Source organism: Ascaphus truei, chromosome 6, assembly GCF_040206685.1.
Source record: "Ascaphus truei isolate aAscTru1 chromosome 6, aAscTru1.hap1, whole genome shotgun sequence".
In the NCBI taxonomy this organism is placed as follows: domain Eukaryota; kingdom Metazoa; phylum Chordata; class Amphibia; order Anura; family Ascaphidae; genus Ascaphus; species Ascaphus truei.
Genome location: NC_134488.1, coordinates 36071794 through 36092890, shown reverse-complemented (window position 1 = coordinate 36092890; position 21097 = coordinate 36071794). Strand labels below are relative to the sequence as shown.

Here is a 21097-nt window from a genome sequence, read left to right as displayed (position 1 = left end):
GTGAACCAGAACAGAAGAGAATCTGAAAAGGTTTCATCAATATATAAATCAACATTTTGGAAATGGAAAATTAATTTGTCGCTATAAGATAAATTGGGGGGCCATGGGGTCCTGCAGGGTGGGGGTGAAGGGGCATGAGGGAGAGGTTACTTAAGGGACTGCAGCCTCATGTCTTACCTCTCTAATCCTCTGACCATCTCCAAAAAAGTTTCCCACTCACTGACCCCATTTTGGGGTTAAGATTTTTGGGATATGTTTTCTGTTTATTGTTATAATGTTGTTGTAACATATATTATTATACAAAAAATATATATAAAGAATTTAAAAAAAGGAAAGACAAGGGTATGTTTAAAAGGTTGGTGGTGTTATGAGATTTGTCACAGCTGGAGGGTTGTGGTCTGGTCAGTATTGTCCAGGTGGTAAATTGGGAGGTATGTGAGGGGTCCAACAGGAGGTGCTCTTGGCTCAGGGCCGGACGTGGCGGGTCTAAGTTTGAACTCCTAAGAGGGACCCCAGGTATTACTAACCATGAGTACCCACTGGGTCATGTAGCATCGGCAGTGGCATAATCAGGTTCAGCTGGTTGGGGTTACTTTCTGACCAGGTCCAGGAATATTACTGTTGGGTTAATAAAAGGCTGTGGCCATTTGTACCCAACTAAGGTGTCTGTGCTTCTGTGGGTGGGTGAGGAAACGGAATGGGCAACACGTGAGAGTACAAGCGTCAAGGAGCACAAAGCGTTACTGAGGATCTCGTCCGTTCCTATTTTAGTTTCACATCCTATCAGGTCGCTTGCTGGGGCATCAATCACAACTCCAAATTAAATTGCACCAGGTCACCCTACTGTTGGGGTACACTCAGTTAATCATTCCACTTGTGACCTTTTAATGTCTGCTAGTAAAAAGACTCCACTCCCTTCAACTTCTTTCTCCCATAGAAAAGGAATGGCAGATCTCTCAGTGACCTTGGAATGCAGCTGCACCTTTGCAGAGTTTCATGACGGATACACACTACAAATACATATTACAGCCTACTGGGGTTAGAGCCCTTTCATCTATGACATCTGGTCGATAATATCCCTGTAACAGGGACTTACACCTGTTAAGAAACTTTCCTCTGATCCAGCAGTGTACTGGTTAATTGCACACCTGCGATTAACCACTTCCACCTGCCTAATCAGAGCTCTGTGAAATAGTGTCATGTGAGACACAGGATGAGGATGCCTGAGCTCACAATTGGAGCTGACCTAGGAAAAACAGACCAGAGGATTTCCTTAGTGGACACTGGACTGACCAGAGGACAGATGTCTTGAGTTGCAAAGAGACTGCAGGCTGACAGCAAGACAAAGGGGAGCAGACTATACCTGGACAGACATTGCCTTAGCACACACAGGTGCTCACCCAGGAGAGCAGAGAGGCTTCCCCTACAGCTACAAGAAACAGATAAGACTTTCTTATGGGACTGTTATATATCTGTATATATGTTTATATATTTGGGGCTGGTAAATAGCATAGGTAACCACCCAGTTAGAGAGGGCTGGACTACATGTGTAAATATTTTCCAAACGTAGCAGGTTTTTTCTTTGGCTTATTTTGAATGTTCTGCTGTGTTAAAGGGACAGGCGCAATATGTCTAATTTTAGTTTCACTTTAAACGGTCTCCATTGTGTACCTCTGCACACGTCTCTTACAATCCCCACAATTTAATTGGCAAGTGTTGTAAATATCTCCAATGAAGAGAAAGAATAACAAAGGTATTGCAATTAAATATGAAGCTAAATAATTGAATGTTTATAGACTGACCTAAAAAAAACATGTAGAGGCCAAGAAATACATTGTAATATTGGAGCAATTTGTAGAATCATTTTTATTTCAAAAGTTAAAAAAAAATAGTCTATCGGCATTGGTATATAGTGCAAAAAGAAGCCAAACTCGGAGATATAGCGAGGGAATTACAGTACCTAAGCGGGTCAAAAATATAGCAGATTTTTGTTACCAGCAGTGAATACAATACTCATAGAAATACCTCCCAGACAGTGAGAACAGGGAGCACCGGAGTATTCATAGCGGAGACAAGAACTTCAAAGATTACAGTCGTATTTTAAACTATTCTCAGGCTCCAATAGTAAGAAATTTTTTAGTCATTAACTTAATGAATAGCGAATACTTCACCTTCATTTCCCATAAACAGATTCCAGAATATAGATTGGTGTTTTTTTTAGTCTTTTTTCGATTAAGGAATCCTATAATTTTTATTGTGAAAGTTCGCTATAACCATTTATTAAAAACACTGCAATGCTTCTGCTCAGGCACAGATACTATTGAATATAAGGGGTAAAGAAAGGATTTAATGACCACGTGAGAATTAAGATCTATATCTTGGGGTATGGTAAGTAGTACAAATTTTTAGTTACACACCTACACATCTTAAATAAAGGGAATTTAGTGTATAAATATGTATTGTAAACAAGATCCCTCTGAAGAACCAATGGTGTCATCGAAAAATGTATTATGATGAAATAGAAGAGTAGCAGCCCGCACAAATAATACATGAAATGAATTATAGAAACAATAATGTGATAATAGCACTATATACTGTACTAGAGCAACGGTGCGCAGACGGGCAGGCGTGGAACCGTGCCTCGCACTTGCAGAGGCCCCGCGCTCTTCCCCACAACACTTAAATTGATTGCTGGGGAGAGAATAGGGCCTCTCTGTAACTGCCTCTTACCTTCTCTCCGGCCATGACAACGCGACGTCGCAGATATTAGGATATGCTGGGGAGCAAGCCAGAGGGCGGGGGGGGGGGGGTGCGCGACTTAAAAAGTCTGCACACCCCGCTACTACAGTGCAGTACGCTTACAGTTCCAGCTTTCGATAGCAACGTTCATGGTTAGAAAAGTGCTACAAAGAGCTAGAACAGTGGTATATTTGATTACAAATACAGTTTTAAAAATACAGAGATACAAGACTGAAAGGCCTCCCAAGTATAGTCCAGTATATTAGCCAGGGCAAAGGTGCAGTCTCAAGTTGGACCAAAGTGAACAGTGATTGGCTAGATAGCGTAAAACATAATGTAATGCTGCTCTGCCGTTTATAGCTTGCAGACCCCTAATGCCAGCAACCCCACTGTATATATACATTGTCTAACACACACAGACACTGGTGCGCACATATTAAAGGTGCAGTCCCACATGGGGCGGCCAGTTGAATTTCTATGGGGCCTCTGAATGGGGAAGTGTTTGTCAATCAAGTGTTTTCTTTCCCCTTATTCCACCCTGTCCTTATCAGAGAGCCAGTAAAGATAAGGGGAGGTGGACTCTGGCTGTGCAAGCGCTCGCTGATCACACAGTGACATCACACCGTGACATCACACAGTGACATCACACAGTGACTTCACACAGAAGGGAGCAACTAGAGGAAATCAAACCCCTCCCAACTCTAGAACACAAACAAAAAATCAGAGCCCAAACTTGCACTCAGGGGGTGGAGAATGGACAGGGAAACGGAGCCCCAAGTTAGCATGCACCTGCTGCTGGGATCGTGTGTAGCTGGAAGTATACAGAAAGTGTCAGCGCCTATAGCGTTAATCGGTGCAAGATGGGCACAGGCGTGGGAGTATTATAACGGTAGGACGTCCCTGACAATGAAGGTGAGTACCGGTGTATATTGGTGCAGAAAATAAATGTATTGCGGTCCTATTGACAAAATGAGTATACAAATGGGTGAATCAAACTGACTAACCCTCCAGGCGCTCAGAATAAAGCATAGTCCTGCTGGTAGGAGATGATGTAATATGTCTTTAAGACCCAGGCTATAAACAACCTTAATGCAGTATGATATGATATGTTATCTTTCCCCCCAACCGGCTCACCATGAGCACTATGAGGTTGGGACACGGGAAACTCACGTGTTAGTCCTCGTGGTTGTTTGCCAAGCCTGTCCTGTCTTTTCCGTGTAATATGTGTTCCTTCTTCTCCTGAATGAAGCTGGGATGCCTCTGTCTCGTGATCTTTGCTCTTCACCGCCAACCCGATACCCGGATGTCAGATGAAAAAGTTTCTACTATTTTATATCATTCATGGTATTTTTGTATCATTTATATTGTACAATAGATTATTTTTGAGTTATAAATATTCCCATCTTATTTCCTGTTCAAATGCATCTTTCACTAAACTTCCACATCATGATAAGATAAAAGTGCTATAAATGTTCAAGAATGTTTAAAAATGTCTGTTACAGCTTTTTGATTCTCCTATCTCATATATCTGGGTTTGTGATTAAATTTAGATTAATGATTTTTTGCTTTATTCAAGCTCAAGGAGTATAGACTATATGTTTTATTGACCTGTCATTTATACACCGATCTGAAACATTTAGATACATGTTCATGTTATTGGTCATAATGATTGGTCATTTTATATATGTATTTTTGTGTTTTAACTTTTTCATCTGACATCTGTGTTAGTTAGGCGAGCATTATGTTTGACAATGAGGTGGTTAATGATTGTTATGCTGGACACCTGAAACTCATTACATTGAGTAATATGAACAGCTGTCACATGTTTGCTGGTGTATAACTAGATGTCTTGTGATGCAAGCGAATTACTCTTTTGACAAAGGCCTGCCAGGCCGAAACGCGTCAAGAGGACTCGCTTGCACCTTGTGCAAATAAAGCTCTTTTTATTCTCCCACATCAGCCTTCATTCAATCTTTTTTATGCTGTGCGGCACTTCTTCTCTTCTTGAGAAACACTAAGGTGAGACATGGAGGAAACAGCATAACATAAAGCAGGGAGGGCCAGGCAAGGGAAGTTACTGAGCTGCACCTCTGGTTGCATTTTTGCCAAAGGTCAGATCCTGCATGTATGAAGTATATGAATGCAGTTGGGTAATTAAGGGTATTTACAGAGCATCTCCACAGGCTGTAAATTAGCCATCGAAACAGGCGGGGCCTATCCCTGTGAAGCACATCACATCAGGTCGTATGGCGGTGTTTCCTCACACACCTATGCTTAACACAACATACATACGAATATCTTTTAGCTGCTACTTAGTTGTTGGCAATTGTGAGTATAAGCGGTTCACTACCTGATATTTACCTGTGGTTAGGAGTCCACAGGCCTCCTTATGTAGGAGAGATTGTTACATCTCCTTAAATGCTAAGTGATCTGATTGCGAGCGCAGACACTGTATACAGGTGTGAGATAGATCTAGAAGAAAATAAGTGAAACTACCATAGTGCAATTAACGTAATAACCAAACACATAAAATGGCAGAGCCCTCAAAGGAGCATATATGCTAGATGATAGGAAAAATATCCATCCATAGATAGCAATCGGGAGCAAAAATAGGAGGTAAGTAGACCCAGAAGAGAGACACAGAGCCAAAAAATAAAAAATACCAAAACATTTATCCGACAATGATAAAATTGGAGGCTTACAAGATACCAGATGGTTACAGCATTGATGTAGGGGTAACGATGTTGAACTGAGTCGCGTTCTCGGGAACTCTGCACACCGCTGCTTCATCCACCGGTCTCCGTCCTGCGCTGCTGTTTGGAGTCGATACGTCACTTCCGGTTTTTCGCACGTATAGTAGACACCACCGGAACTCCAGCTGCAGACTCTCTCCCTCTGGATCTCACAGTGAGGGTTACGTTCTATGCGTTTCGCCATGTGGGATGACGGCTTCGTCAGGAGTAGCTTTAACCCATAAAAGGATACCTTATATTCCTTGTTAACTCACAATGACCTTTCCTCCTACAGGCCAACGTGTACACAGATCTAATTAATTGGGTAATTGGCTCTATTAGCCCTCTCCCAAATTAAAAATATCACAGCAATGTTATACAATTTATTTAAAATACAACCTTTATACTTTTAATAAAAATGTACCTATCATACTGTACGTGCTTTTCAATTATAATATCGAAAAACCTACTATAGAATTATACTAAATTTACACATACAATACGTATTATAGAATAAAAACAACAAAACAGGTAGCGCTAACCGCAAAGATGTACCGTAGTATCTAGTACCTTATATTGGAATAATTAACCATACATAAGGGGCTGCCTGGGATACAAAAAACTGACCCCCTGATCAGGATAACAGTATGGACAAAAGATAGTTTCTGTGGGCGCCTATATTAACCACTACTATAAAAGGATATACGAAAACCAAGCCTGTTGGCTGTGAAGAAACGTGGCTCCTCACGGTGTGCTTGAAGGAAAAGATACACACTGAGGAATAGGCTCTGAAGCCTCTAAGTCCCTTTTCCTGTGCCCCCCTCACATTGCCCACCCCCTGCAGCACAGAGATCTTCAGCCTGTGTTATTGGGATGTCGCTGGACTTTTATTTCATATACCCCTGAGGAAGAGAGCAGAGCGCTCTCGAAACGCGTAGGGTGGCGATTTTAATACCCAGCACCTTGGTGTCCCCACGCATTGGCGAATCTGTGAGCGCCACTAACCGGCTAGTTTCCCGTTGCCGACGGCGTGCTGAATCAGCTGCTGCTGTTTACCATCTACCGGACGTCCTCCCCAGCGTGTTGCAGGAGTTCCTGTTTGATGAGCTACATCCACGAGCAGACGGAGACGCCAGTTAGCAGAGAGCAGCATTAAGAAACGAGAGGGGATACTCTCTAAACTATCCACTGCCTGCAAACCTATTCCATCTGGTGAGTAGGCATTGCAACCATCATCATTGGTGCTACGGAGTATTAGAACCATTAATTCATTCATTTTACTTGTTAACATAATATATGTCCATGTGTATTGTGCATTATATTAATTATTAACTGTTATTAAATGTTTTTATTGTGTTAAATTCACCTATCCAGTTCTCAGCTGTTATATGTTGTCTTAAGTGTTGTTTGTCTTACATTCTACAGTATTACGCTATGTGTTGTGCTTTTTCTTTTCCTTCAAGCACACCGTGAGGAGCCACGTTTCTTCACAGCCAACAGGCTTGGTTTTCGTATATCCTTTTATAGTAGTTGTTAATATAGGCGCCCAAGAAACTATCTTTTGTCCATACGTATTATAGAATACTACACATATGACTAATAAAATATATCCCGATGATCTCTCAGTTGAAGAAAACACGATGATAGATGAATCTCAAAGACAAGAAAAAACCAGAAAAACACACTCATTGCAGAATATAACAGTAATATACATTAGCAAGACCCTATCTTGTACATGTTTAAACTTGAAAGCTTGTAATTACTTATTATATACACACCCATATAGGAGACATACGAATACAGGTAACACAAATCTAAAGGAAAGAACTTAGCTCAAAATCCACATTTAAACCTAATGGTACAAGTGATTTCAGAGTGAAAATCCAGAAACTCTCTCTCTTTCTCAGAGCAACATTTCAGTCTCCACCTCTCCAATGTGGTAACACTTGTTCCAATACTGTGAATTTGAGACCTGATGTATCTCCATTATGTTTTTGAATAAAATGATTTGACAAATAATGTGTGGTAACACCTCGTCTCACATTGCCAATGTGTTCGAGTATGCGGGTTTTAACTGCTCTTGAAGTTTGACCTACATACTGTAGCCCACATGGGCAGTAGATAAGATATACAACATAGTCTGATTTACATGTTAAAAGTTGTTTAATATGAAACCGTTGTCCTGATACATTAGATACAAAGCTAAATTTGTCATCTGACCTATGTTTACAAGCCGTACATGTGGTGCAGCCAAAAAACCCTTTTGTTTTTGTTAACCATCTGTTACCATCTGCAATCATTTTCGGTAAAGCACTAGGGGCCAATCTGTCTTTTAGGGCTTTTGCTCTCTTAAAAATTACAGTTTGTTTTTCGGGGACAATCTCTCCTAATATAGGATAATTTTTGACAATATGCCAATGCTTATGAATTATTTTGGAAATTCTTTCAGATTGTCTATTATAGTTTGTGCAAAATGAAAATTCAAAGTTCTTTTTTGATCCTAACTTTTAGTATTATTATTGTATAAAAGATCTCTTCTATCCAAACTCTCTGCCTTTTTTAATGCATCTTATCATCATAATCCTTTTCTTTGAACCTGTTCTGTAGGAAGGCTGATTATGTATAAAAGCTGCTGACATCCGAACAGTTCCTCCTAATCCGCCTAATTTGTCCATATGGGACGTTTTGTAACCATTTGGGGTGATGGCAACTGGCAGTAGATATATAATTATTAATATCTACACCCTTGAAAAAGGTCTGAGTTTTAATTAATCCATCTTCAATGAAAATTGTCAGGTCCAAGAAATTCACTTTTTCCTGACTATATTCACATGTAAATTGTAAATTAAGTGTATTATCATTGAGATACTGGGTAAACTGTATAAGTTCCTATTCATCCCCTTTCCAAATGAATATAATATCATCTATGTATCTACGCCATAGGCACAAATTCACACCCAGCTCTGCAATAGACCATATATGATCTTCCTCCCATGCTCCCATAAGGAGGTTTGCATAGCTGGGTGCAAATTTTGTGCCCATCGCGGTACCACATTTCTGTAAGTAGTATATCCCCTCAAACATGAAGTAGTTGTGTTCTAAAATGAACTTTATGCCATCAAGAATGAAGTTGGCCTGTTCATTGGGCATCTCAGAATCTTTCGATAATGCTCTGTCAACTGCTTCATGTCCGTCTCTGTGGTTTATACAGGTATATAGTGAGGTGATATCACAGGTTACCAAAAACCATCCTTTTCCCCAAACTTGATTATCTATGATACGTAAGATGTCAGTCGTATCCTTAAGATAAGAGGGAAGTTTTGTAACATATGTTTGCAAATAGGTGTCTATATAGGCGGATAAGTGAGACGTCAAGGAATCTATGCCTGCTATTATAGGCCTCCCTGGGGGTTGGTAATACTTTTATGAAGTTTAGGAAGGTAATAAAATATAGGTCTCACAGGATTGTCTCTATATAGAAAATTATATTCCTCTGTATTTATTACTTCTTCCATTCTCCCCTTATCTAACAGGACTTTTAGTTCTTTAAAAAAATCTGATGTAGGATCTTTTTTCAGAGGTAGATATGTGTTACTGTCCCCTAAAATCCTTTTTGACTCTGCAATGTAATCCTTTCTATCTAAAATAGCCACTCCGCCCCCTTTATCGGCTTGTTTTATGACTACATTAGTATCCTCTTGTAGGATTTTTTTTTTTTTTTAACTTTCTTTTATTGGTTTTTCAAGAATATAGCATACAAGTATCCCATTGGTACCATAAGGTGTACTGTGGGACAGACAACATCAATACAAACATGGGAAAGGGTAAACAGGAGAGAATTGGGGTAGGAGGAGGGGAGGGAATGAAGGGGGGGAGGGGAGGGTAGAGGAGGTATCTCCATTGTTGTTATTCTCTGGACCTAGACCGCTGCTCCAGGCTCATACCCATCTGTGTCCACGTGGCACCAGGCATTGAGGTAGGGGGGCGCTCATCCGCCCTCAGTATCCTTGCGGCACGGCGTTAGTGTCATCCCTATGTGCTTCCACCCGCAGTTCCTGTCCGCCTTCGAAGGAGAACCCACCTGATTTTATTAAAGCCAGACGGAGGCATTGCTCACCCCCGGGATATCAGTCTGAGCCAACCAGGGCAACCAGACTTTTTGGAAATTTGGGCCAGTGTCGTTGACCAAACTTGTCAACTTTTCCATCTGGCAAACAAACCAAATTCTGTTCCGAATTTTATCTATTGATGGAATTGCATTCTGCTTCCACAGTGCTGCGGTCTTGCACCTCATAGCCGTAGCAAAGTGTGCGATTAATTTGTTTCCTGATCTAGACACCTCGTTCGTGGACTTACCTAACAGAAACACCCATGGGTCTAGTTGAATTTTGAGGCCCAAAAAGATCCTCTGTAGCCAATCTCTGATTTGCGTCCAGACGGGTATGAGTCGTGGACAAGACCACAGCATGTGCACCAGATCTCCCTGTTCCCCGCACTGCCTGGGACAGAGCGGGGAAGCTCCCGCTATGAATTTTGCCAGTCTAACTGGGGTGAGATACCACCTCATTAATACTTTATATGAGTTCTCCTTCAATGTCGTACAAATCGAGCTACTGGCCGTAGCCTTAAAGATCGCTGTCCAGTCTTCATCTTCTAGCGGCCCTGTCAGGTCTGTCTCCCATTGTGTCATGAACCTGGTTTTATGAGAGCCATCGATGTCCGACCTAACCACTTCCTTGTATAGAGCAGAGATGAGTCCCCGTGTGTCGGTGCCCCCGTGTGTATAGCTGCTCATAATAAAGTCTAAACTCTTCCACTATACGTTTGGGGTTGGAGGACATTTCCCCCGAAGTGGTCCTGATTGCCTGTATATTATAATTTGGTTGCCTATTACGAATCCTGTTAGCTAGCATGGTGTCTGGCTTGTTGGCTTTCTCAAAGAATTTCCTCTTGGTCCAGCTCTAGTCCCTCTCGGCCTGGGATGTGAGGAGGAGGTTAAGCTCGATCCTTACATCCTTCAACTCCTTTAGAATGTCCCCTCTACCTGATCGGCTATGGAGTGTAGAGAGCTCATGTAACCTCTTATATAGTTGTGTCAATTTTGTTTCCCTCTGCTTCTTTCTTCTAGCCGCTAGACTAATCAGTATTCCACGCATTGTGGCCTTGTGAGCCTCCCACAGTGTGATGTGAGATTCCACCGTGCCCGTGTTTGTTAAGAAAAACTGCCTAATCTCTTCTTTGACTGTCTGTGCCAGATCCGGGATCTTAATCAGGGATTCGTTCAATTTCCAGTTTGCTCCCGGGCTAACCGGCCTAATTTGTGTGCATCTTAGCTCAATTGATGCATGGTCCGACCATGAAATGTCATGAATTAAGGTGTCGGAGATTTGTGGGACCATTCTGCTCGACACAAAGAAGTGGTCTAGCCTGCTATAACTGTCATGAGGGTGTGAGTAGAATGTATAGGCACGCTCACCTGGGTGTTGTTCCCGCCATATGTCCACCAGACATCCTCGTCTTAGCCCTTCAAGTAGTGTTGTAGCTCCCGTTTGTCTTTCCCTCTCCTGTCTCGGGGATCTGTCTATACGGGGGTCTAGGACCTTATTAAAGTCTCCCGCTACTATTATATTTCCGGCTGCCCAGCGCTGCAGCTTGAGAAAGAACTCTGCAAAGAACTGGGGATCTCTTTTGCATGGGGCATAAACGCATGCCATGGTTACTCTGCACTACTGCAATAGTCCCACCAGTATGATATATCTACCTTCTGGGTCTCGTTTTATTTTTTCTACCTCAAACGGTACTCTATTGTGGAGTAGTATAGCAAACCCTTTTTTCTTTTCTTTGGCTGAGGCGAGATAGAACCTCCTAAAATGTTTGTCTATGAACCCTGGGTTTTTGTTGGAACTATAGTGCGTTTCTTGAAGGAAGAGAACGTCTATTTTTCTACGTTTGAATTCTGCAAAGGCGATTCTACGTTTCTGTGGGGAATTAAATCCCTTGACATTTTGTGATATGAACGTCAGTGCCATGTGTGTATATAAAGTGAGTCTTTGTGTGTGTAGTGCGTTCGCATCCTACCCATGCCTTGAGTTCTCAGCGGGTGCCAGGAGTGGTTTTGATGGTCCCGTGTTGCCGTGGTACCTCCTCCGGGAAAACCTGGGGGTGGGGAGGGAAAACACATAGGGGAGTGACAAGGAACACATAGCCATGTAACATGCACAAAGAAAACCATATTGGTCCTAACTGACCTATGGTTTAATGCCTGGGAATATCGCCCATGCCCTGGATTCTCCCTCCCTCCAGTCCAGGCTCGTGGGGCTTGTTCCGGCCCACGAATTCCCAGGTCTTTGACTGGACTGTGGTTTAAGACCGCAGCCCAGCCCCAAGGGCGCATGCCAACAGGCGGGGACGAGGGCATTCACCTGCCCCCCCGCCGGCAGAGCAGACATTGTATTTTCTATTACTGTTAACAAAATCTATTTCCTAAAGCTCAACTGTATTGTGAACTGATTTTACTCTAACTACACTATCTACTAAACTCTATAACTGGCTACCCTAACTAGTTTAACTGAACCCCTCTCCCCGGTGGGGGAATTCGCGCACCCCCCCGGGGAGCCCCCCCTGTCACAATTCGGGTCTCCCGGCCCCAACCCCGTCCCCCCAGTCCCAGCCCAGTCTCTCCCCCGAGCTTCAGGCGCTTCCCCGGATGTCATTTCCTGTCCGACGGGACTCCGTGAGGAACCGCCCCCTGACGTCATCGGGGCAGAGAGCGCACATCCGCCTGTGAGCAGCAGAGGAAGCAGGCATGTCCCGAGGGCAGAGTCGGCCGGAGCACCACGATTTCGCGCCGAAACAGCGTCCGCCATTCTTTTTCTGCGCGTCTTCTCCAACTTGTCCCGCGGATCTTGCCAGGAAGCCTTTTTGGTGGGTAATGATTTTCTTCTTTTTCAGCCGTCGCTCTATCTTTCTTTGGAGCTCAATCATCTGGACTCGGTCCACAGGGAGGGGGGGGGGGGCTCCGGGGACACTCCAACGCAGGGCAGCATTCAACAAGGGGAACAGTCCCAACATCCTTTGCAGAAAAGGAGTAACAACAGATAGCTCGGTGTGTACTGGAGAGCGGGTCAAATAGTCCTCAGGTAGGTCTCGAGGGTCCCGTCTTCTCTTTGTGTTGCACGGCCGATGAGCCCACTCTTTCCCACTCCGTCTGCCGGGGCGGGCGCACCCCTGGGGCCTCTGACCACTGGAGCGTGTTGGGTATGCCCAGTTTTTTCAGAAACTCCGGGCCATCTGACAGGTGCTTAAGTGTGTGTGACCGGCCATTCTGTACCACTATCAGCGCGAATGGGAAGGCCCACCTATACCTTATTTCCTTATCCCGCAGTAATCTGGGAACAGGTTGGAGGGCCTGTCTTCCCGCCAGCGTGATCGGGGAAATGTCCTGGTATATGGCCATCTCAATTCCCTCAAACGCCACCAATGGGGTAGCCCTGGTAATTTTGCAAATCTCCGCTTTGGTAGTGAAGTGGTGCAGGCGTAGAATTACGTCCCTGGGGGGGTTGTTCGGCAGTGGACGGGCCCGTAAAGCGCGGTGACACCGGTCCATGACCAGCTCTGCCTCCGTCTTCCCCGGCATAATGGAAGTCATCCATCTGCTAAGCATCAATTCGGGATCTTGGACCTCCTCGGGGATCCCCCGGACCCTCAGGTTATTCCTCCTGTCCCGATTTTCACTGTCCTCATGTCGCTCCTCTAGCTCTGCCACCTTCCGCTCTAGAGTAGTAACCCTGGTATCGGTCTCCCTCTGGCACTTGGTAGTCTCCTCCATCTTTTCCTCAAGATCGTTTGTGCGGGTCCCAATGCTGAGGATGTCTCTCCGCAGGTGCTCTACCTCCCCCCGAAAGAATGTTTTAAGGTCAGAGAGGAGCTGTGCTATCTCTCTCTTAAGCGCCCCTGTAGGCTCCTCCATTGCCATCTCTAGCTCCGGTGCGGAGTCCGAGTCTGAAGCCGCCATGCTGTCTGTTTCCCGGGTCTTTTTAGCCCCCACGAAGTAGGTGCGCACATCCACCTTCTGCTTCGTCTTTTTTCGGGTCGCCGCCATCCTCTTTTGTGCCGTGTATTTAGTTGTTGTGGGTGCAGTGTCATATTTATGTATGCGTTGAGTTTTAACGTTATTTTTTATTTATTTTCTGCCGGTGGGTAGCGGAGCACTTAATTCAAGCCGCCATCTCCGTTCCCGTTGCGCATGCGCCTCCCTCCTCATCTAATTTTATCCTTTCTCCTCTTGTAGGATTTTTAAGGCCTTTCTTTCTGAATTGTTCAGATTATTGTCAAACCTGGTTTCTGATTCAACTAATCTTTCAAAATCTTTTTGTACCAATTGTGAGAATACATCTAGGTTATTTCCTTTCGCATACTTTGGATAAAATGTGGAAGGTAATTTAAGGCCAGAATGAACCAACACTGATCTTACTGGTGAAGCTTCAGTTGTAGTTGTCACACTTAATTCTCTCTCAAGATTATCAGCAGTCCTTTGCTCTACTTCTTTTAATCTGAAAAATCTTTTTATAGTGAGCTTTCTCAGAAATTTCTGTGCATCTACAAAGAGGCCGAAGATGCTAGGGCCCACAGTGGGAGCAAACTTCTGCCCCTTTGAGATCAAAGACCTCTCTGGTTCTGTTAGTACTTTAGAACTGAGGTTAAAGATATTAATCCCTATCTCTTGCTTTTTTGAGATGTTTCTTTTTCTCTTCCTCTTCCCAGTTTTCGTCTGTTCTTATTCTTTTCCTTTCTGACAAGGGATCCCTCTTTGTCAGTGGAGCATAGTAATTCGCTCCCTGAAAAGAAGTGGACCCCCCCTCCCCTAAAAAATCCTTCTTGTTACCATTCTTAGAACCACTTTTGGTGAACAATTTATCTTTTTGAACTTCTCTTTGTTCTTTTCTGTTATTAGTCACTATTTGTACTTCAGAATCAAAATCAATACTTATAGTCCTTAAGGAGCTTTTTCTACATTAATTTGTACTTTCGCCAGTTTTTTTGACTGGCTGGGAGATTTATGCTGTTTATTTTTCCAATTCTCTCGTTCTGGACTTTTTCTATATTTAGTCTGTACTTCTCTTGTATTCTTAAATAGTTTTTTCCTATCCCTTGATTTTTCCCTCTACGTAAAGGACTTTTTTGGGGAGTTTTTGGGGGATTTTTTGAGGAGTTTAGCCTCAAGGGTTATAATCATTTTTGCACTGTCCTTCTCATCTGGATCAGACTTTCTTGGAGGTCCATCTTTGTAATCCTCCTGATCCCTAAGAAATTTTTTAACTTTCTTAGTAATGGTCTCTTTTCTGATTCTATCCAATTTATTCTGCAGATTGGTATCTTTCTCTTTAAACAAACTTGTTTGATTTAAATTGCCAATCCTTGATTCGATCTCATTGATCTCGATATCAATCTGCAGAACATGGTTTCTCTGCTGTTTCCTTTTGTGCTCTGATTGTGGACCTTGAAACAGTCCTCTAAGGGTTTGAGTGTTTTTACTTTTATCACTTACTGCACAGTATACATTTTTGATTAATTATGTCACTGTTTTTTACTACACGGTTTTATTTTGAAAGAGTGTTTGAGCGCCATCTAGTGTTCTTTCTGTATAGGTGTGAGATAGATGTAATGATTGCGAGCGCAGACACTGTATACAGGTGTGAGATAGATGTAATGATTGCGAGCGCAGACACTGTATACAGGTGTGAGATAGATGTAATGATTGCGAGCGCAGACACTGTATACAGGTGTGAGATAGATGTAATGATTGCGAGCGCAGACACTGTATACAGGTGTGAGATAGATGTAATGATTGCGAGCGCAGACACTGTATACAGGTGTGAGATAGATGTAATGATTGCGAGCGCAGACACTGTATACAGGTGTGAGATAGATGTAATGATTGCGAGCGCAGACACTGTATACAGGTGTGAGATAGATGTAATGATTGCGAGCGCAGACACCGTATACAGGTGTGAGATAGATGTAATGATTGCGAGCGCAGACACTGTATACAGGTGTGAGATAGATGTAATGATTGCGAGCGCAGACACTGTATACAGGTGTGAGATAGATGTAATGATTGCGAGCGCAGACACCGTATACAGGTATGAGATAGATGTAATGATTGCGAGCACAGACACTGTATACAGGTGTGAGATAGATGTAATGATTGCGAGCGCAGACACCGTATACAGGTATGAGATAGATGTAATGATTGCGAGCACAGACACTGTATACAGGTGTGAGATAGATGTAATGATTGCGAGCGCAGACACCGTATACAGGTGTGAGATAGATGTAATGATTGCGAGCGCAGACACTGTATACAGGTGTGAGATAGATGTAATGATTGCGAGCACAGACACTGTATACAGGTGTGGGATAGATGTAATGATTGCGAGCGCAGACACCGTATACAGGTGTGAGATAGATGTAATGATTGCGAGCGCAGACACTGTATACAGGTGTGAGATAGATGTAATGATTGCGAGCACAGACACCGTATACAGGTGTGAGATAGATGTAATGATTGCGAGCGCAGACACCGTATACAGGTGTGAGATAGATGTAATGATTGCGAGCGCAGAAACTGTATACAGGTGTGAGATAGATGTAATGATTGCGATCGCAGACACCGTATACAGGTGTGAGATAGATGTAATGATTGCGAGCACAGACACTGTATACAGGTGTGAGATAGATGTAATGATTGCGAGCACAGACACTGTATACAGGTGTGAGATAGATGTAATGATTGCGAGCGCAGACACTGTATACAGGTGTGAGATAGATGTAATGATTGCGATCACAGACACTGTATACAGGTGTGAGATAGATGTAATGATTGCGAGCGCAGACACCGTATACAGGTGTGAGATAGATGTAATGATTGCGAGCACAGACAGCGTATACAGGTGTGAGATAGATGTAATGATTGCGAGCGCAGACAGCGTATACAGGTGTGAGATAGATGTAATGATTGCGAGCGCAGACACTGTATACAGGTGTGAGATAGATGTAATGATTGCGAGTGCAGACACCGTATACAGGTGTGAGATAGATGTAATGATTGCGAGCGCAGACACTGTATACAGGTGTGAGATAGATGTAATGATTGCGAGCACAGACACTATATACAGGTGTGAGATAGATGTAATGATTGCGAGTGCAGACACTGTATACAGGTGTGAGATAGATGTAATGATTGCGAGCGCAGAAACTGTATACAGGTGTGAGATAGATGTAATGATTGCGAGCGCAGACACCGTATACAGGTGTGAGATAGATGTAATGATTGCGAGCGCAGACACTGTATACAGGTGTGAGATAGATGTAATGATTGCGAGCGCAGACACTGTATACAGGTGTGAGATAGATGTAATGATTGCGAGCGCAGACACTGTATACAGGTGTGAGATAGATGTAATGATTGCGAGCGCAGACAGCATATACAGGTGTGAGATAGATGTAATGATTGCGAGCGCAGACAGCGTATACAGGTGTGAGATAGATGTAATGATTGCGAGTGCAGACACTGTATACAGGTGTGAGATAGATGTAATGATTGCGAGCGCAGACACTGTATACAGGTGTGAGATAGATGTAATGATTGCGAGCGCAGACACCGTATACAGGTGTGAGATAGATGTAATGATTGCGAGCACAGACACCGTATACAGGTGTGAGATAGATGTAATGATTGCGAGCGCAGACACCGTATACAGGTGTGAGATAGATGTAATGATTGCGAGCGCAGACACTGTATACAGGTGTGAGATAGATGTAATGATTGCGAGCGCAGACACTGTATACAGGTGTGAGATAGATGTAATGATTGCGAGCGCAGACACTGTATACAGGTGTGAGATAGATGTAATGATTGCGAGCGCAGACACCGTATACAGGTGTGAGATAGATGTAATGATTGCGAGCGCAGACACTGTATACAGGTGTGAGATAGATGTAATGATTGCGAGCGCAGACACTGTATACAGGTGTGAGATAGATGTAATGATTGTGAGCGCAGACACTGTATACAGGTGTGAGATAGATGTAATGATTGTGAGCGCAGGCACTGTATACAGGTGTGAGATAGATGTAATGATTGCGAGCGCAGACACTGTATACAGGTGTGAGATAGATGTAATGATTGCGAGCGCAGACACTGTATACAGGTGTGAGATAGATGTAATGATTGCGAGCGCAGACACTGTATACAGGTGTGAGATAGATGTAATGATTGCGAGCGCAGACACTGTATACAGGTGTGAGATAGATGTAATGATTGCGAGCGCAGACACTGTATACAGGTGTGAGATAGATGTAATGATTGCGAGCGCAGACACTGTATACAGGTGTGAGATAGATGTAATGATTGCGAGCGCAGACACTGTATACAGGTGTGAGATAGATGTAATGATTGCGAGCGCAGACACCGTATACAGGTGTGAGATAGATGTAATGATTGCGAGCGCAGACACCGTATACAGGTGTGAGATAGATGTAATGATTGCGAGCACAGACACTGTATACAGGTGTGAGATAGATGTAATGATTGCGAGCGCAGACACCGTATACAGGTGTGAGATAGATGTAATGATTGTGAGCGCAGACACCGTATACAGGTGTGAGATAGATGTAATGATTGCGAGCACAGACACTGTATACAGGTGTGAGATAGATGTAATGATTGCGAGCGCAGACACCGTATACAGGTGTGAGATAGATGTAATGATTGCGAGCGCAGACACTGTATACAGGTGTGAGATAGATGTAATGATTGTGAGCGCAGACACTGTATACAGGTGTGAGATAGATGTAATGATTGCGAGCGCAGACACTGTATACAGGTGTGAGATAGATGTAATGATTGCGAGCGCAGACACTGTATACAGGTGTGAGATAGATGTAATGATTGCGAGCGCAGACACCGTATACAGGTGTGAGATAGATGTAATGATTGCGAGCGCAGACACTGTATACAGGTGTGAGATAGATGTAATGATTGCGAGCGCAGACACTGTATACAGGTGTGAGATAGATGTAATGATTGCGAGCACAGACACCGTATACAGGTGTGAGATAGATGTAATGATTGCGAGCGCAGACACCGTATACAGGTGTGAGATAGATGTAATGATTGCGAGCGCAGGCACTGTATACAGGTGTGAGATAGATGTAATGATTGCGAGCACAGACACTGTATACAGGTGTGAGATAGATGTAATGATTGTGAGCGCAGACACTGTATACAGGTGTGAGATAGATGTAATGATTGCGAGCGCAGACACTGTATACAGGTGTGAGATAGATGTAATGATTGTGAGCGCAGACACTGTATACAGGTGTGAGATAGATGTAATGATTGCGAGCGCAGACACCGTATACAGGTGTGAGATAGATGTAATGATTGCGAGCGCAGACACTGTATACAGGTGTGAGATAGATGTAATGATTGTGAGCGCAGGCACCGTATACAGGTGTGAGATAGATGTAATGATTGCGAGCGCAGACACTGTATACAGGTGTGAGATAGATGTAATGATTGCGAGCGCAGGCACTGTATACAGGTGTGAGATAGATGTAATGATTGCGAGCGCAGACACTGTATACAGGTGTGAGATAGATGTAATGATTGCGAGCGCAGACACTGTATACAGGTGTGAGATAGATGTAATGATTGCGAGCGCAGACACCGTATACAGGTGTGAGATAGATGTAATGATTGCGAGCGCAGACACTGTATACAGGTGTGAGATAGATGTAATGATTGTGAGCGCAGACACTGTATACAGGTGTGAGATAGATGTAATGATTGCGAGCGCAGACACTGTATACAGGTGTGAGATAGATGTAATGATTGCGAGCGCAGACACTGTATACAGGTGTGAGATAGATGTAATGATTGTGAGCGCAGACACTGTATACAGGTGTGAGATAGATGTAATGATTGCGAGCGCAGACACTGTATACAGGTGTGAGATAGATGTAATGATTGCGAGCGCAGACACTGTATACAGGTGTGAGATAGATGTAATGATTGCGAGCGCAGACACTGTATACAGGTGTGAGATAGATGTAATGATTGTGAGCGCAGGCACTGTATACAGGTGTGAGATAGATGTAATGATTGTGAGCGCAGACACCGTATACAGGTGTGAGATAGATGTAATGATTGCGAGCGCAGACACCGTATACAGGTGTGAGATAGATGTAATGATTGCGAGCGCAGACACCATATACAGGTGTGAGATAGATGTAATGATTGCGAGCACAGACACCGTATACAGGTGTGAGATAGATGTAATGATTGCGAGCGCAGACACTGTATACAGGTGTGAGATAGATGTAATGATTGCGAGCGCAGACACCGTATACAGGTGTGAGATAGATGTAATGATTGCGAGTGCAGACACCGTATACAGGTGTGAGATAGATGTAATGATTGCGAGCGCAGACACTGTATACAGGTGTGAGATAGATGTAATGATTGCGAGCGCAGACAGCGTATACAGGTGTGAGATAGATGTAATGATTGCGAGCGCAGACACTGTATACAGGTGTGAGATAGATGTAATGATTGCGAGCGCAGACACTGTATACAGGTGTGAGATAGATGTAATGATTGCGAGCACAGACACCGTATACAGGTGTGAGATAGATGTAATGATTGCGAGCGCAGACACTGTATACAGGTGTGAGATAGATGTAATGATTGCGAGCGCAGACACTGTATACAGGTGTGAGATAGATGTAATGATTGCGAGCGCAGACACCATATACAGGTGTGAGATAGATGTAATGATTGCGAGCGCAGACACCGTATACAGGTGTGAGATAGATGTAATGATTGCGAGCGCAGACACTGTATACAGGTGTGAGATAGATGTAATGATTGCGAGCGCAGACACCGTATACAGGTGTGAGATAGATGTAATGATTGCGAGCGCAGACACTGTATACAGGTGTGAGATAGATGTAATGATTGCGAGCGCAGACACTGTATACAGGTGTGAGATAGATGTAATGATTGCGAGCGCAGACACCATATACAGGTGTGAGATAGATGTAATGATTGCGAGCGCAGACACTGTATACAGGTGTGAGATAGATGTAATGATTGCGAGCGCAGACACTGTATACAGGTGTGAGATAGATGTAATGATTGCGAGTGCAGACACTGTATACAGGTGTGAGATAGATGTAATGATTGCGAGCACAGACACTGTATACAGGTGTGAGATAGATGTAATGATTGCGAGCGCAGACACCGTATACAGGTGTGAGATAGATGTAATGATTGTGAGCGCAGACACCGTATACAGGTGTGAGATAGATGTAATGATTGCGAGCGCAGACACTGTATACAGGTGTGAGATAGATGTAATGATTGCGAGCGCAGACACTGTATACAGGTGTGAGATAGATGTAATGATTGCGAGCGCAGACACCGTATACAGGTGTGAGATAGATGTAATGATTGCGAGCGCAGACACTGTATACAGGTGTGAGATAGATGTAATGATTGCGAGCGCAGACACTGTATACAGGTGTGAGATAGATGTAATGATTGCGAGCGCAGACACTGT

At 43.5% G+C, this 21097-nt stretch overlaps 1 protein-coding gene across 3 annotated transcripts in view; it reads right to left on the bottom strand.

Annotated features, from left to right (window-relative positions):
- LOC142496904 (uncharacterized) overlaps window positions 1-21097 on the bottom strand; it is a 109737-nt gene that overhangs the window by 63564 nt on the left and 25076 nt on the right. Inside the window, exon 2 of one of the 3 annotated variants that reach the window (XM_075603986.1) lies at window positions 11550-11627. The exons of the other annotated variants lie outside the window; for them this stretch is intronic. The gene's annotated coding sequence lies outside the window, so the exon portion shown is untranslated. The remainder of the gene's footprint in view (window positions 1-11549; window positions 11628-21097) is intronic. 3 annotated transcript variants of the gene reach the window in all.